This window comes from Saccoglossus kowalevskii, chromosome 18, assembly GCF_978046115.1.
Source record: "Saccoglossus kowalevskii chromosome 18, keSacKowa6.1, whole genome shotgun sequence".
NCBI lineage: Eukaryota > Metazoa > Hemichordata > Enteropneusta > Harrimaniidae > Saccoglossus > Saccoglossus kowalevskii.
In genome coordinates, this window is record NC_140658.1 from 13,593,039 (window position 1) to 13,608,489 (window position 15,451).

A 15,451-nucleotide genomic window follows, 5' to 3' on the forward strand; every position below is an offset into this window, starting at 1 on the left:
TGGAATTGGGATGGAAGTGTTACTGTGGATAAAGTAAGAGAAACAAACACCTTTAGAGAAAATTAGTCTATATGACTTTATCATACATGTGTGATGTGAAATGACTGATGGAGCCGTTTATATCCAGGGTCGCTCGTTCCTTTCAGTAATGATTATGAGACAGTTACGTGAATAGGGCAATGCCGACTCCTTTGGACCGAAAATAGAGAAGCGAGAACAATTTTGAAGTGTTTTTTATTGAAATAACGACGCCAAAGCCATATCGGCCCTGTAACATTTGACATCAAAATTGAGTCATGATCAGTGGCTGGTCTCGATCTGTAAAAGTTCTTCCCAAACCAGTTCCTCTGTGATAGTAAAAACGGGCCACATGCCATGACAAAATCAAACAGAGCTTGACATTTATAAATAATTTATTCGGCATCACAAACAAAATAAAGTGTCAAATTTAGGTGTTGCCGTAAATATTTGGCGACGGGTCGAGGAACAGTTGGAAATTCATGATTCCGGTTCTGAAAATTATCTACCCTCGTCTGGCTTACCTTATTTTCTCAACTCGCAAAGAAAAAGCTGATTGGCTGCGTACCCCACTGTATCTCAGTATATTTTTTTCCTTTTTGAACTGAGGTCAAATCCTCTTTGTCAAAATATACCGATGTTGCTTGAGTGAATAATTGTGAAGAAAATGTACTTGAATGGACACTGGTGATTGGATGGAGCGACAACCTATCAATTTGCGCCAAATACGCTTTGTTACAACATAATTGAAAAAAAAACATAAGGTTGTCCGCTACAGAATTTTCTATATTCTACAAGGACCATATATATATATATATACTCTAAATGGTGTGCCATGGAACGTGACCGGACGTATTTGACCTGTTCACACTTTTCTTCTTTTTGTGTATGTGTTTGTGTATTAAAACTAAATATTTGCTATGTTTAAGTGCTTGAAGTACGAAGTGTAAATAGTAATTCATTCGACAAGTCTGAAACATTTGCCCAAATAAACTGCCACTAGGCTATAACATATGTGGCAAATCAGTTGATTTATTTGTTTGAACAATTAAAGTTTAAACCATATGGATAAGGGATATCACTGTTTGACAAATAAATTTTCTAATAATACTGAAATTAGCATATTTGAAAACTATTCATTAATTCAATAAACAAATGGCCCTAGTCTACTTCACGGCTGTAGATACGCCATAGATTCATCGTGTGGGTTATGTATCTCTAATATATAAAATAGTGATACCACAAAACAACATGCATAATATCTAAATATTTCCTAAAGTGACTGTGATGTCCGACATGGTTTGTAATTTAAAAAAAAAGAATATTAGTTCTTAATATACATTTTGTATAAACATATTATTTTAGAAAAAAACGCCAGAACGTATACATTTGATAACTTACAAGTAATTCTGGATGTAGAGTGTGGCTCTCCTTCCCAGGTCTGGTAGACAGTGATATCTAAAAATGGTCTGCTGTGTAACTAATATATATTTGTATTGCATATACCAGCAAAAATCAGAAATTGTGCGAATTCAAAATGGTAAAAAAACAGGAAATGCCCGGATGTGTTGAATATAATTAAAAACAATTTGTTTTTCTATTTGTAAATTAAATTAAATTAATTACTGGAACTTAAGTATGGAATGTGAATTGAGACCTGTTTGAAGCAGTCATTGACATTTCTGGCCATATAAAGTGTAACTAGAATATGATTTGTGTGATCAGTCATTTTATTTATGGGTTGTAGGGGAGCAGAGGTCTGGCTTTTGTCAATCTGTACATTGAATGTGCGATCTAAAAATGAATTCTGGCGATAACAACTGTGAAATGCCCTAAATATTGATTATAAATCGGGTTTTGAAGTAGACGACAAACGCCCATTTTGCATGGCGTTATTTCGTTATTTTGAATAGGACAATGCCGACTCCTTTGGACCGAGAGTAAAGTAGCGAGAACAATTTTTATGTTTTTTTTATTGAAATAACGGTGCCAAAGTCATGTCGGCCCGGTAACATTTGACATCAAAATTGAGTCATGATCAGTGGCTGGTCTCGATCTGTGAAAGGTTTTTCACAAACCAGTCCGTCTGTGATAGTAAAAACGAGCCACATGCCACGACAAAATCAAACAGAGATGGACATTTATAAATAATTTATTCCGCATCAGAAAAAAACAAAGTGTCAAATTTAGGTGTTGCCGTAAATATTTGGCGACGGGTCGAGGAACAGTTGGAAATTCATGATTCCGAGAAGACCTCCGGTTCTGAAAATTATGTACCTTCGTCTGGCTTACCGTATTTTCTCAACTTGCAAAAAAAGCTGATTGGCCGTGTACCCCACTGTATCTCAGTCTATTTTTTTCTTTTTGAACTTAGGTCAAATCCTCTTTGTCAAAACATAGCGATTCTGCTCGAGTCTACATCAGGTTAGTAGATACGCCATAGATACATCATGTGGGTTATGTATATCTAATATATTAAATAGTGATACCACAAAACAACATGCATAATATCTAAAAAAAAAATATCCGAAATTTATCTCTTTGGCAAACTGTGATGTCCGACATGGTTTGTAATGTTTGTAATAAAAACATCTTTCCCCCAGGAATACCAGTTATCAATATATGAATATACTGCTTTAGAAAAACGATAGAACTTATAATTTGGCTAACCTACAGGTAAATCTGGATCTAGGGAGTGGTTTTTCTTCCTGGTCTGTGTAACGTATTGACAACCCCGTATAACAATGCCTGGGTAATAGGGAGCAAGTAAGACTAGATACAACCCGTTTCAATGCTAAAGTACAAGTGATTTATTTATAGCAATGACCATGACTCATGCGCCAGATGACAGGAACAGATACGATGTTTACATATCAGATAACAACATTACATCTCTCTTTATCTTAATAAAAGTTCAACACGTTTCGCATTTCAGTTTCTAGAGTCTACATTGTTCCAAAACTCAACTCGTGGTTGCTTGCTAACTAGACTGTAAAAATGTTCGAAAGAATACAAAGTTTAAAACAACAAAACTAACTATGAGATAAGGATAGACTTTTCCTTTCTCGATATACTAAGTCTGGAGGCTTATTCTGCTCCATCACAATGACTTAAATACTTCCTATGATGCTAATTATCTATACTATCTGACTGTTACTTTATTTCATTTTTCCCATCCCAAGTATTTTGGGGGATTGCGTTGTCTAGTCGGGTATCTCATTTCTGGTGCCATGGGCGATCGTGGTGTCCCGGGGGATAACATTGGTACAGGAGAAATGTTCTCTTCATCCTCAGAGTTGGCAGTATCTCGATCGCTGACGCGGTGATTAATTTCAACTTCAGGTATTAATTTGAAGAATGACGAATTGCGCGTAATATTGTGCGCACCGCGTTTAGCTTTTATCATACTTCCTTTCTGTACTGTGACCTCATATGGCTTAGCGAGAAACGGCGTTTCCAGTTTTCCTCTTTTTGTGTTTTTAACGAGAACGGAATCACCGACTCTTATTTCCGACTTTTTCGCATTTCGGCTCTTATCTGCGTATTTCTTCATCTTTTGTTTTGAAGTTTTATCCCGAAGTTGTATTTTCCCCCGCTTCTTAGAAGTATTGAAATTCGGCAACTTTATGTTTATTGGACGTTGAAATACCTCTGTAGCTGGGCATATACCAGTAGTGCTGTGTGGTGTCGCACGATAATTTCTCAGAAATGTGTACATTTCGTGTTTCCACGACTTCCCTTCAACTTGCGCTGTGCGGATGGCTTTTCCTAGCGTTCTCATCATTTGTTCCGCCTCTCCGTTTGCCTGTGGCCATAGGGGAGTAACTTTACGGTGTTTAAAACCAAGATGTCTTGCAAAGTCTCTAAACTCGTGGCCCTGGAACGGCGGTCCATTGTCTGATGTTGCGATTTCAGGGATACCATATTCCGAGAATACTTTGTCGAGTATCGGAATTACGATTCGCGATGAAGTAGATCGTATTATTTCAACAACAACAAATCTGGAATAGTTATCTATTATCACGAGTAAATAATCTCCGCTGGGGAACGGCCCACAGAAGTCCATCGACACGTGTTGCCATGCGTAGTTAGGAAGTGATGTCATTTGTAACGGTTCGCGCCTATTTTGTTGTGTGGCAGCTTGACAGGCTAAACAGGTTTTGATTTTATTTTCCACCAGCTTGTCAATGTTGGGAAAATAAACTTTTTCTCTCAGTAATCTTTTCGTTTTGACTACACCCTGGTGTCCTTCGTGGGCAAGACTAACTGTCCGCTCTTGTAACGATTTCGGAATGATAATTCGTGATCCGCGTAAAATTAGATCTTGAGTTGACACCAGTGTTAGAGATTCTCTTTCTTTTCGCAGCATTTCGAAAGAAATTCGGTCGATGTCTGTAGAATCGATGTCTGAAGAATTCGTGTGGTCGTACCATCTACCAGTTTTAATCGCCATGGTTACGGCTTGCAGTGTAGGATCAGATTTCGTTTCTTCTTTGATTTCATCCAAGGTTAGCGCCGTGGGTGCTGCATGACCAGCGATAAAGTTGATATATTCTTCAGTGACTTTCTCTTGTCTCCTGTTTGGCGTGCTTTTCGTGTTCAGGTGTCTCGACATGTAATCAGCTGGATTGTCTTTTCCCGGCCTATACACGATCTTGAATAAAAAGTCTTGTAGCCGTAGAGCCCATCTCTCGATTCTGGCTGGTGGTTTAGCATTTGGGTTGTTGTAGAGACGCTCTAGCGGGTTGTGATCGGTTACTATGGTTACAGGTTTGCCATATACGTATAAATGATAATGCTCACAAGCCCATACAACAGCTAACGCCTCGCGTTCTGTCTGAGAATATCTCTGTTCGACTGGAGTAAGTGATCTGCTCGCGTAACACAGAACTCGTGGTGCGTCTTCATCACCATTTTTCTGAGTGAGCATTGCTCCTAGACCAACAGGGCTTGCGTCTACTACGATTCATGTGTCTTTATTCGGATCAAAGTATGCCATGAATGAATTGCATGTTAATCGATCTTTGATCGTGTTGAGCGCATTACGATGAGTACTCGACCATTCCCATACCGCGTCTTTTACGGTTAATAATCGAAGGGGTTGCGTAATAGTCGCTAGGTCGGGTATAAATCGTGAGAAATATGTTACCATACCGAGTAAACTTCTCACCTCAGTTGCGTTTGTTGGGGCTTCGGCATTCTTGACAGCCGCGACTTTATCTGGGTCTGGTGACATACCTTCCACTGAAAATCGATGACTGTAAAATATGAGATTTGATTTGTTGAATTCACATTTTCGTCTGTTTAGAGTAAGTTTTCTTTCGCGTAGTCGTTGGAATACAGCTTTCAGACTGTTTTGATGGTCTTCCTGCGTTTTGCCGTGTATGAGTATATCATCGCTAATGTTCTTTGCGCCTGGTATACCCTCGATTGATTGTCTAATAGCGTTTTGGAATATTTCTGATGCCGATGATATTCCAAAATTGAGTCGCTTATAACGGCGTAGACCAACGTGTGTACTAAACGTAGTAATGTACCTCGATGCCGGTGTTAGCTCGAGTTGATGATAGCCTTGATTCAGATCAAGTTTGGAAAACACTATGGAGTTGTTCAGATCTTGAATGATTTCATCAGTCGTCGGCATGATGTGTCTCTCGCGTTTGATGGCTTCATTCGCGCGTCTCATGTCAACACATATCCGTATATCGTCTGGATTCTTTGGTTTAGGAACAACAACAATTGGCGATATCCATGGTGTTGCTTCGTCGACCTTTTCGATTATGTTGGCGGCTTCCATTTCTGCAATTTTCTTTTCGACTTTTTCGCGAATATGAAACGGAATGCGACGATGCGGTTGGGCTACAGGCTGAACAGTCTCGTCTATGTGTAGCTTTACTTGGAAATCTGTCATTTTGCCTAGGCCTGTGAATAAATCAGTATATTCGCTCACTAGCTTGCCTGTTGCAGTCTGTCTCCCGACTTGTTTAATTATTTGTATGAGTCCCAAATCTTCTGCTGTCTGAAAACTTAGTAGCGATTCCCCGAAATTACCGCTGCGCTTGACGACATGAATTAATATATTCGATAGCAATTTTCTTCCAGTATTCGTTTTACATTTGATGTCTGTCCGGAATTCGCCTAGGGTTTCGATTGGATATTGACTCTTGTATGGAAATACTTTTGTATAAGTCTGTCTCAACTTGACTTTCCCGTTAAGCTTTTCAAAGTCACTTTCATCCATTATGTTGATCGCTGCACCAGTATCAATCAAGAATTTAATTTTCTTACCGTGAATTGTGATGTCAGCTGTTGGAAACTTTGCCTTGGTTGCGTGAATAGTTTCTGTGCGTATACCGAATACGTATATCGCTTGGTCGGTGTCTTGGCTGGACTCACTACTCGAATCTGTGTCAGCGTCCACTCGCCTTATAGATCGTTTTGGTCTGCGGTCTCTTTCCTTGTTTGGTTTGGATCTGCAAACTTTGGCAAAATGTCCATCTTTCCCGCATAATTTACATTTCTTGCCTTTTGCCGGGCACGGACCGTCATGAGGATAATCGCCCCCACAAAAGTAGCATAATCGAGAGGTTGATCGCGATTCATTGACGGCTACCCGTTTTGGTTTTCCACGTTTATTATGTTTAGACTTGAAGCCTCGGCTAACTGCGTTGACTGTTGATGCATGCAGGTTGCCCTCGATGTCCGCAGCCTGAGACTCAGAGACTTCCATCGTTCTGGCAAAGTTTAACAAGTCTTCTAGCTTCATGTCTTCTCTCAATGCTCGCCGTCTTAGTCTTTGCGACGTACAGTGTTCAATGATCTGTGTGCAAACTTCCTTGTTAGGGTTGGCATAATTGCAGTTTGCCACAAGAAGTTGTAACCGGGCGTGGTACTGATCCATCGACTCACCATCTTTTTGCTTTGCTTGACGAAACACGTGTTTTTCGTACGCTTTCGTTCGTTTTAGAGCAAAACGTTTGTTGAGAGCTTCGATGAGTTTCTTGACATCGTCTTCTTCGCCGGTGTCTGGGAGTGCTTTGATTTCACGTCGTACTTCTTTCCCTGCGTAGTGGATAAGTAGAGCTCGTTTTCTCTTAGTGCTCGTGATGTCACACGCGATCATCAGGATTTGAAATCCTTCCAACCATTCCTCCCACCTTTTTCCACAGGTGCTAGGTTCCTCGTGGACTTGGAATGGTTCATAGTGAGGGACGCTTTCGGACGCCATGAGTTCCTGAATCCGTCGTCGCCAATGTAACGTATTGACAACCCCGTATAACAATGCCTGGGTAATAGGGAGCAAGTAAGACTGGATACAACCCGTTTCAATGCTAAAGTACAAGTGATTTATTTATAGCAATGACCATGACTCATGCGCCGATGGCAGGAACAGATACGATGTTTACATATCAGATAACAACATTACATCCTGCTCGACAGTAATATCTAAAAATAGTTTGCTGTGTAACTAATATATATTTGTATTGCATATACCAGCAAAAATCAGAAAATGTGCGTATTCAAAATGGTAAAAATCAGGAAAAGCCCGAATGTGTCTGGCATCTTGAATATAATTGTATATTAAATTGACAATAAATGAAATTAGTTACTGGAATTTAAGTACGGAATGTGAATGTGTGTTTGAAGCAGTCATTGACATTTCTGGCCATATAAAGTGTAACTAGGATATGATTTGTGTGATCAGTCATTTTATTTATGGGTTATAACAGAGGTCTGGCTTTTGTCACTCTGTATATTGAATGTGAGATCTACGAATGAATTCTGGCAATATAAACTGCAAAATGCCCTAAAGAATCGGGTTGTGAATTAGACGACAAACGCACATTTTGCATGGCGATATCTGGCATCTAGGGTCTAGTTAATGACGTCAATGGCTAAAGAATTAAGTTTTTTATCGTACATTGAACTTTTGATGTTGTCCCTAAATGCTGAACTACACTTCAAATTTATGCCACTTTATATAGTTCGCGAAGGGAACTTGAACTGTTACGTGAGTACTTATTTGAGTAATTGTTCTGATTTTAGCGAATGAAATGTAATATTTTATTTTATTTTGTGGAATTGGGATGGATGTGTGGAAGAGAAACAAACAGCTTTAAAGCAAATTAGTCTATGTTAATTTATCATACATATGTAATGTGAATTGACTGAGTTCCAAAAAATGCTGATGGAGCGGGACTGTGTTCCATTTATATATAGGGTCGTTCGCTCCTTTCAGTAATGATTATCGAAATATTTACGTGAACAGGGAAATGCTGATGGCTTGGGTGCGAGAGTAGAGAGGCGAGTAAATGTTGATGTAGTTTTTATTAAAATAGCGGTGCCAGGTTTCCAACCCTCAAATTACTGAACATGATAACCATGAATTGGTCAATGTTTGTCCTGTCTCGGCTTGAAAGACAGATGTCGCCACCGATGCACCTTAAACTCAGCATGAAAAAACCAATGAAGATCGACATTCAAAACAAATTATTACCTGGACACGGTCGATAGGCATTTTAAATTTTCGAAATTATCGTCGAAAGACGAGATATTCACAAACATATTGTAATACCAAACATACGCAAATACACGAAGAGGTGTAAAGTTATGTTTGATGTGAGGCACATCGTGAAGAGTCAACAATCAGGAAAAGAAATCCAGAAATTACATCGATGTATTTTGCAAATCAGACAATCATACTGTACTTGTGTTGATGCATTTTTGTGCCAGTACGTAACGTTACAATATTGTTTAAAATAACATTTTGCATCCCAAACAAATCTAGGTAAAAAGGTCAGATTGAGTTCATATATAGATAGTTAAAAACTAAATATATTTGATTCTTTGACGGTTATTCGACGGCTGTAGAAACATGAACAGAATAGATACGTGTATAGACAGCAATATGGCTACACCATGTATGTCTAATAATAGTGATACCACAAAAGAACATGCATGATATCTAAAAATATCCTAAATTTATCTCTCTAGCATACTGTGATTTTCGACATGGTTTCTAATGTAAAAACTACAACATTTTTCGCGAGGAAAACCGGTTATTAAAATATGAATATATAGCTTTAGAAAAACGCCAGAACGTATAAATTGGCTAACTTACAAGTAAGTCAGGATCTAGAGTGTGGCTCTCCTTTCCAGGTCTGGTAGACTGTGATATCGAAAAATGGTTTGCTGTGTAAATAACATATATTTTTAATGCAGGTATTCGAAATGGTAACAAACAGCAAATACCCGGATGTATCTGTCCTCTTGAATATAATAAAGGTTGTATGCGCGGAAATGCACTGCGCATACGTTCTTCGCATTTGAAGCAGACTTTCAAGATGGCTGCCACAACAAGCAAGTACGCTTCGCGATCGCCAAAAGCACGTAAATTTAAAGGATTTTTGACCGGGAAAGAGAAGAGAAGAAGATTGGCAGTTATCCTGGCGAACCGCCAACATAAGAAAGTTGCTGAAGTAGTTTTAGAATCAAATTCAGGTACGGACGTACGGTGTCAGTATGCGACGTAAACTTTGGTTGAGTCGTCTGCAACTGTATCCACAACTCGAATCAATATATTTTCGCATTTTATTTGTTTTATGGACATCGGATTATGCTTATTTTTGGGGAAACAGTGTTTATTTTTTCCTAATTTCACTAAATACAGAAATTGTGATAAAAAAATATTTGACAACGAAGTTTGTCTGTTTATGACGAGGCGCCTTCAACTGCGAACTGATAATTTTAACTATACGCACAAAACTCCCAATTTGAGGGCATGATTGTCCTCACACTTCCATATAACCAAGGGGATACAATTTTAACTATGAATAAACAGCATGTTCAAATATTGTCTATATTTTGCTGTTTTGAAATCCATTTACTTATTTTCCTAGTGTTATAAATTTAGAGCATTGAAATTTCATCTGTTTACTCTTCAGAAAAAAATTAACATGTAACATGATGAACTTGCGGTTGTGTTAAGGAAATTAAAATTAAAATACTTGCATATTATAGTAGATACTTCAATTTTATTTTTTCTATTTGTTATTGTGTCAAATATTTTTGTTCCAAAATACATTGTAATATATATTTTTGGACATTTTCTCCCAATAAATGTTTTTTTCTGAAAATAAGCCATGATCTAAACATTTTCATTATTGTTATTTTTACATGTACCTTATCTGAATGTGGGAGAGTTTCTGTTTTGCCTATGGCTCCTTCAGAAATGATGATTTTGGAATAATGGATTCTTTTTATTTCTGTAAATATTCATACATTTCCTATGCATAGTACAGATAGTATGTTAACATCTTACTGTTGTCAATATCTGTTAGCCAGTATAGTAGTGTAAATTGCATGAAATTTATTTACATGATGACTGTAATGATAATCTGATTTATCTTTACAGAAGTTACTTCAGAAAGTGCTATAAATTGGAATGTTGGACGCAGAATAGTACAGCTGTCTGTTCTAGCTGAGGGATTAAAAGCCTGTGCTGTGTGTTGTGAACACCTTGTTCTGATGGATTGCCAGGAAGATAGACGATATGGTCTTGGTAGTGTACTGTATATACCTTGCCAGAGATGTGGTGCTGTAAACCATGTGTATACAGGTTCGACACATAGGAATGCAAAATCAAACCAAGGATTACCTATATTTGATGTAAATACCAAATTAGCCACCGGTAAGATTTACAGCCAAACTAAGGATTCATCTCAATTATTAACCTCTTATGTTCATATATTGGTGGTCATACTTTTAGTAATGTAGGGCAGCAAAAACTAATCTTATAAAATGTTGAATCTATGTTGTTTCTTATTTCTTATCATAGGAATGGTACACAGTGGAATGGGAGAGACTCATGTGAATCACTTCCTTGTATCACTGAATATACCGGGAATACACAACAAGACATTAAAGAAAAAAAGAAAGAGAAGCAGGTGTTGGTATTGATAATGTTGCAAAACGACTGTGTGTTAAAGCTCTAACTGAAGAACAAAAACTTAGTTCACATGAAAATCAAGTTGATATTTCCTTTGATGGTGCGTGGCAGCGCCGTGGCTCTGGCAAAGAATATAACAGTCTGTCAGGTCATGGTGCTGCTATACGGGAAGCAACTGGTCAAATTATGTGATAAGCTGTGCGTTCAAAGGGATGCAAAATTTGTGAAAATGGGGATATGAACACAAGAAAACATGACTGTCGTAAAAACTGGACAGGGAGTTCCAAAGGTATGGAAGGAGATATTGCTGTTGAAGTGGTAAAAACTATTAACAAAACTAGTTCTAAAACAGTATCTTTAACTATGGATGATGATACAACAACCATTCATAAACTAAGAACAGAAATTAACCAAGATATTGAAAAGAGACCAGATATGAACCACACCAAAAAAGGTCTAGGAAATAAACTATATGAACTTTCAAAAACTCACAAAATATTAACACCACGTGTTATCAAGTATTTTCAAACATGTTTTTCCTATGCTGTTACTCAGAGCAAAGGTAGGCCAGCTTTAATCAATCAAAACTTGCTTGCCATTGTTCCCCATGCATTTGGATCTCATGAATCATGTGATCGTAAATGGTATGGTTACCAACATCAGCCAGATACTTACTGCCACAAACGTCTTCCATATGGTAAAGATCTTTCTGAGGTAGAATTGCGTAAAGATTTAAAATCTATTTTTGAAATTTATGCTGCATGTGCAAATAAACTTTCTCTTATGAGTTCAAAACAATCCAATGAAATCTTTCATAACACAGTTGCTTCTAAAGCACCAAAAAACAGACATTACAGTAAATCAGAAAGTTTAAATATCCGCATTGCAGCAGCAGTTTCACAGAAAAATAGTGGATACACATATGTTTGTAGTGTTAACAAAGAAAATTGACTATCTCCTGGAATTGTTTCACATATGAGGGGAATAAAACTAGACAATAAAGCAAGAAAAAGAAAGATGCAGACAGAAAACAAAAAATACAAACTTAGACGTATACAATTAAAAGAGGAGCGAAACAAAAAATGTAATGCTACTGAGTTAAGAGAAGGTGACACATACAACACAAACATTGCAATTAGAAATAACATTGATATTACATGTATTCCTGAACCAGTTAATGCTCCTGTAAGTTTTCCAGTAAAAATACTTAAAGATTCTCCTGTTGTTGTATTTGATCTTGAAACAACATCATTTGGTATTGATTCCTCAATTTGTCAGATTACTGCATCTTATGATGGTAAAATATTTGATGAGTATGTTGACCCCTGTCAGCCAATACATCCAGCAGCATCCAAAGTAACTGAGTTGACATATACATGTGGTAAACTGTTTCATAACTTTAATTTAGTACCAACATTATCACAGAAAGATGTTCTTGAGAGTTTTATATAATGGATTCCATTAAATTCTGTGTTAGTTGCACATAACTGTAAGAATTTTGATGCTAGGATTCTGGTTAGTTATGTGCAAAGATATGGTCTTTTAGACAAACTGAAACATAAACATTGCTGCTTTTCTGATACCCTCTCTGTATTTCGTGAATTTTTTCCACCTCGATCATCTTACTCTGAAGAAAACCTGGTTAATGATTATTTACACACTGAATACAGTGCTCACAATGTAAAACATGATGTACATATGCTTCAACAATTGATTGGTAAATGTAATGCTGACATCAGCCATATTAGTAAACATAGCTTCTCTGTTGATTTTATTATAGAAGCTCTTGAACTTCTTTTGTGTAAAAAGAAAAATCTGTCTTCTCTTAGTCAACTAATAAGTAAGAAGGTAATTATAAAGTGTATGCATGAGAAAAAAGCTGCTTCTGGTCTGGCTTTTTGTCACTTGAACTTGGCTTATAGCAGAGGAGGGATAGATGGATTGGTGAAGTTGCTTAGTGAAGATTATTTTGGTCATCCACGGGTAATCAAACATAAAAAACATTCTTGTCACTATCACAGTTTTTTTTTGAAAAGAAGTAACTATATTTAAAACAATGATTAATGACTCTTGTGATATTTTTTTAGTTCACTAATCCATCCATTCGTTACATGACTTATTTGAGAACACTAGACTGATATTTGGTATGTAAATGTCTCATAGGGTGAAAATGGGATTATTCATGTAATGTTGGGGGGTGTCATTCAGTGATGCTATCAGTATTTTTCAATTTTATATTATTTTTTTAATTAACAGGCATATTGGCATATTTTCAGAAAAGAAAACACTTTTTCTTGTCCATTGTATCTAAATATATGTATTTATATCCAGATTTATACATTTGTATATTCATAAAATGATAAAGCAAGTGTTATATGATTTTAAAATATGTGAAATATTTAATTATATTAGTATTTATGGACCACTTTTATTTATTTATCGATATATGAATATTTAAAAAAACAGAACACAATATAAATATTACTTACAACTAAACAATACTGATTTTTTTGTCACTTCATGTATGTTACACTAGTCATACTCTGCCTTGTATGTATGTTACAGCACACCACACCCCTCCCACCACCATACACACCTGTGCCCTAACTGAGAATACAATGCTTTCATCAGTATCCCTCAGAAAAAAATAATACTTCAGTGCATTAGTGGCTTCACTTTGAATTTCTATATTTCCAATGAAAGGTAAGAATATTCTCCCAAGCACCCAGCCAATATATATAAACTGTACTTCATATATAAAACAATATAATCTACTGATGTTGGATGTAAATGACCATATTTGATGTACCCCGGTATGTATATTAAGGTCTCATGCCACTAATCAATTTAAATGCCTAGCAAGAACCAATGACATTTTTTTAATATTTTTTTCTCAGGTGTTCCTTGTTTGAGGGCGCGATCACCTGGGTCAGAGGTGAGACTAACATGTGGTCTTTTGTTTACTACTTAGCGGCTGTATACCTGTGGGATTATTCTGTGTGTATTTGGATGTTCTAATCTAGGTGTTTTTCCAGTGATTTCTCTAGGTGCAGTCCAAATACAGTAGGTGTGTCTTGTTTACCCGAGTTTTGCGAGAGTTTGAGCTGGCCAACATGTGTTTTTTTCATGTGGTTGATTACAGGCATGTTGATTTCCCATTTTAGAGCTATGTGTTCAACTTTGTTTATTATTTTCATATAGCAATCTCATCATATGTTAACATTGTCGTCTATGGAGTTTCAATTAGTGGTATGAGCCCTTGACAAGGGCACTGACAAAGGTCAAAGGTCACGTAAATGATCCAAAATGGCCACCAAGATTATTGAAACTGACAATTAAACTATTTTTTTCTCAAAAAGTAGTGCATAAGCATACCATTTTCAATGTATAATATGGAATAACTTCAGAAGTACTCAACATATACACAATTTCAAGAGATTTCCATGGATGAAATTTTTTGTAGGACAGTTTCTATGAATTTTTGTATCTAAAATACAAAACCAAATGAAGGAAACTATTGTTTTCTTTAAATAGGTAATTTCTTAAATTCATTAGAATTGAATTTAAATATGAACTCATATTATGTGCTGATAGGATAAAACCAATTTGAGTAAAAATTTGGATTAAGACTGAGTATAAATGACAACTTAAGTTATTTATGAAAGCTACTTAAAAATGCTGACTCAGCATAATTGTGAGTTGTGTATCTTAAAAATTAGTACATTAACCCCATGTTCTTTTTCTTTTCTATAAGTTTAGAGTAATATTTCCTCTACATCTGTAGTATTTTAAACGATTTTCCATAGATTTTTTATTTTGTAGCATACATCCTTAAATGAACATTTTTTTCTATTTGTAAATTAAATTAAAATAAATGAGATTAATTTCTGGAACTTAAGTACGGCACGTGAATTGAGACCTGTTTGAAGTAGTCATTGACATTTCTGGCCATATAAAGTGTAATTAGAATATGATTTGGGTGATCAGTTATTTGATTTATGGGTTGTAGGGGAGCAGAGGTCTGGATTTTGTCACTCTGTACATTCAATTCGAGATCTAAGAATGAATTATGACGATAAAAACTGCAAAATGTTCTAAATATCGAGTAAAAAAAACAGGTTGTGAAATAGACGACAAACGTCCATTTTGCAGGGCGTTATTTCGCCTCTAGAGGGCCAGTTAATGAGACATCAGTGAAAACTGATAACTGAACCCATTCATTCAAGTACGTCAATCCATAGAAGTGCTACTATAAAAAACCTTGCTTAGTGTCAATTTAAAAGTTCAAACATGGTGAGATGTTGTGCGTATTAATTCCATAACGATTCATGTTATTTTTATGGAAATCCCAAGTGAAAAATCACGTTGTTGCTTGCGATAAATCGACAGAAGAACCAACATGAAAGTGAAGACACATACAACGTTCTATATTTTAGTAAACAGTGAGTAAATAAATATTGGAACGAGTTAAAACTAAATTATAAA

General features: G+C 36.4%; 1 long non-coding RNA gene across 1 annotated transcript; it reads left to right on the forward strand.

The window, feature by feature from the left end:
• The first annotated feature begins 9,428 nt into the window (after nucleotides 1-9,428).
• Nucleotides 9,429-10,536, forward strand: LOC146731591 (uncharacterized). The gene is made up of 2 exons (XR_014927102.1): nucleotides 9,429-9,519; nucleotides 10,433-10,536. It is a non-coding gene; the product is annotated as an uncharacterized LOC146731591 (long non-coding RNA).
• The last annotated feature ends 4,915 nt before the right edge of the window (nucleotides 10,537-15,451 follow it).